The sequence below is a fragment of the Otolemur garnettii genome, unplaced genomic scaffold, assembly GCF_000181295.1.
Source record: "Otolemur garnettii isolate 467f Iridium unplaced genomic scaffold, OtoGar3 scaffold00162, whole genome shotgun sequence".
Lineage (NCBI taxonomy): Eukaryota > Metazoa > Chordata > Mammalia > Primates > Galagidae > Otolemur > Otolemur garnettii.
In genome coordinates, this window is record NW_003852557.1 from 3,941,119 (window position 1) to 3,944,721 (window position 3,603).

The window sequence follows — 3,603 nt, forward strand, 5'->3', positions numbered from 1 at the left end:
AAGGCAGGCCAGGGAGATAAGATACAGAGTGTGGGGGAGGAAGAATTTGATCAGACATCAAGGGTAGGGAATTTTTACTAAAACGATTCAGTAGAATTATTGCTAAAGCTGAACTAAATGGGACAACAGAGCCCAGGATCAGGGATGAGTCAGAAAGAGGACTCAGGAGCTGACGAAAGCCTGGTCAAAGGGCAATCTTGGTCACTCATCTGACCTCACTGCCTAGACTAATCTGACCTGGGCTCCTCCTCCTGCACCACCTTCATCCAGCCCAGGCCTTTCCTGCCCTGTTCCCTCCACGTGGATACCCTTCCAGGGCCCCCTTCTCAACGAGACCGTCCCTAACTGCTATATTTTTGAGGACACGCTGCCCCCTTTCCTGATTGACAGTGATAAGTGCTAGGGAGAAAAATCAAACACTATATATTTTCTTTATATGTTAATATTTATTGCCTGTCCCCCCCCACACACACACACACATACACACTACAATGTGATTCCAGGAAGGAGGCAGGAACTGGTGTCTGTTTTAATCACTGTTTTATCCTTAACTCCAGGGTCAGAATCTGGCACATAGGAGGGGCTCACTCTGTCAACTGAATCAGATGCCTGGAAAAGGGTCTCTATAAATACCTTGGGATCTTCATCATCTGTGTCAGTAGCAAAGGATAAGGATCCCTAATAACAGATGGTCTGTCCAAACAATTCATAAGTATTTCATCATGCTTTGTTTCAACTGAAATACAGTAACACAGGAAATCAGCTCAGATGAACCATAATGTAATTGCCTTCCTTCAGAATTCTATGATGGCATGTGGCTGGGAGGGGTTGCCAAAAGGAAGAAAAGGTCCAAATATTAAGACAAACCCATCTAAGAGTTTGCTGCAGAAGCATTCATAGGGATGTAAGATCATCTTCCTTACTCCCCCAAATATTAATAACAGAAGAGTCAATATGTGTATAAAACATGAAGCATGCGCCAGGCTTTCAGTTGGAACTCAATCAATATTAGCTGTTATTATTCCCTTCCAGACATCCCAGGCATTCTCCCAAGTATGCCCCATGCTGTTCCCGAATCCTGCTATTTCCCATACCTGTAATGTCTTTGCTCTGTCTCTACCCTCTGTCCCTCACTTCTTATCTCCCTGGCAATTCCTCACTGACCCTTCAAGTCTCAGATAAAATACAATGGCTTCTGCAGGGAGTATTCTGACTCCCCTGGGCAGAGTCAATCACGCCCTTCTCCAATAATAGCATCATTACAAACGTGGAGACTGTTGCTTTATAATCGTTAATTTGTTCCCACATCCTTCTGCCTCCGGAGACTGTAAATTACTGTATCCTCAGACACACCAGACTGTAAATTACTGTATCCTCAGCCATTAACACAAGAGTGACACACCTCAGGACCAGGGTGAATGATGAAGGGAAGCATTCCAGACACTGTAAACAAGGAAGGAGACCATCTGGGGCCAAGTGGCCGTTTCTCATTCATCATACCTTCCCCGGGAGGATAGGTGAGTCCTGCTTCAGATGAACCTGACCCACTTAAACAAACGTGCAGCTAAAGGAAAGGCTGATCCATTCACACACAGGGTTATTCATGGAGGGCTGGGTTTACAGCAGGTTCTTTTAAATAATAATCTGCTTTGGTGTGCTCAAAAATGAGAGCCATGGGCGATGCCCGTAGCTCAGTGGGTAGGGCACCGGTCACATACACCAAGGCTGGTGGGTTTGAACCCTGCCGGGGGAGCTAAATGACAATGACAACAATGACAACTATAACAACAACAAGGACAACAACAAAAATAGCCGGACGTTGTGGAGGGTGCCTGTTGTCCCAGCTACTTGGGAGGCTGAGGCAAGAGAATAGCTTAAGCCCAAGAGTTGGAGGTTGCTGTGAGCTATGATGCCATGGTACTCTACCCAGGGTCATAGCTTGAGACTCTTTTTTCCCAAAAAAAGAGCAATTTTCAAACAGATCACTTGAACTCACCCTAGCAGATGCACAAATGGGTTACACCACGTCAGGCACCTGCCAGCCACAGGCATCTATCTGTATGGTGCCAACAAACAGATCAATCTGTACGGCATCAACAAACAGATCGACAAAAGCTCACCAAAGCATCACATTCACATTAAGAGATTAGGGCCGAAGAATCATCCAGATTGAGTAACAGGCAAGAATATGGTGGTTTTTTTTTTTTAATTCCAGTAGGGGATCCCCAGTGCCTAGATCCCTGGCATGTAGCTGATACCCAATAAACACTTGTTGAATGAATATGTGAATAAAGGACCCTACACTAATCCCTGGGAAAGAAACGAGGGCTTATAGGGCTGCAGTTGGGAGAAAGTCTTTAATAAGCCACTAAGAGTCAGTCTAGATATGTGTCCCTGGAGGCACACTCAGGCCACAACAGACGGTGACAAAATTGTCATCCAGTGTGACAGAGTGTGGGTGCAGTTAACAGGAGGTCATTGGTTTTGCTAAGTGGAGGACACAGCTCCCATCTGGGCACGAGAGAACCACTCCAGCCTCCTCTCTCTCTCCCCTTTCTCCAGACTACTCAGGTTCTCGCCTAAGGAAATGTTTAATATGTAGAGAATAGTTGTCAAGAAAGGACATAAAATTATTACCAAGCCTGAGATGACCATGCCTCAGTTTAGCCTTGGCCGTTGTTTGATCCAGAAGCACTTGTAAGAGCTAGAAAATGCAGAAACCGATTTTAAGAGTCATACTGAACTGTTCTTTCAGGTGGTTTCTAGGCAAAAAATCTCCCCAGATGGGCTAGAACTGTAATTTTTAAAAGCGTGGCCATATGGAAAGAAGGCACTAGAATATTTACCCAGCAGGAATGACATGCCAGGATGCATAAACTAGACACTTTCCATTTAATCCCTGTGACTGCGCCATCGGGGAGGTGGTAGACCCCTTTTGAGACAGCAGTGGAGGCTCAAAGGTAATACCTCATTTGCCTAAGCTCACCCCACCCATTTGTCACCGGCGGGCTGACTCCACACTGACTCAACCCACAGCTCACAGATGGGATTTAGAAAATACTGAGGTGTCTTTAAGAGAACCGACTCCTTGGATTAAAAAGTTTTCCTGGCCTTTGTGGCGACGGACGAGACAGACCAGGTGTATTAAGGAAGGCCTGGCATAGGACAGCAAAAGACCTGTGACCTCTCCCAGGAGCTAGGGCAAGCCTCCAAAGCGCATTTTCCCAAGCTCCAGCCCCACCCCCAAGCCTTACCAGTCTATTCTGACTTAAGGGCTTTGCCTGAGTGATAATGAGCGGCACAGAGGATGAGAAAGTGCTCTCTGGTGTCGAACAGGACCCTGATGAGAATAGCTTGACTTCCCTTGCAAAGCAGCTAGAGTGCACAGCGGCACCAGTTCTTGGAAAAATAACACCACTGATACATCGCAGGGATGTAGATGGGAACGGCACAGAATGTAGGAACATATTGGCACTGTCTATTTAAAACAGCAAAAGCAACAGAAAGACATGAATGCAGTAATTCTAACCTTGTTAAACTGAAAACATTCCTCAGGTCCTCTTGGGAAACTTGTCTTTGCTTCACCAGGAGGGAGGTGAACCA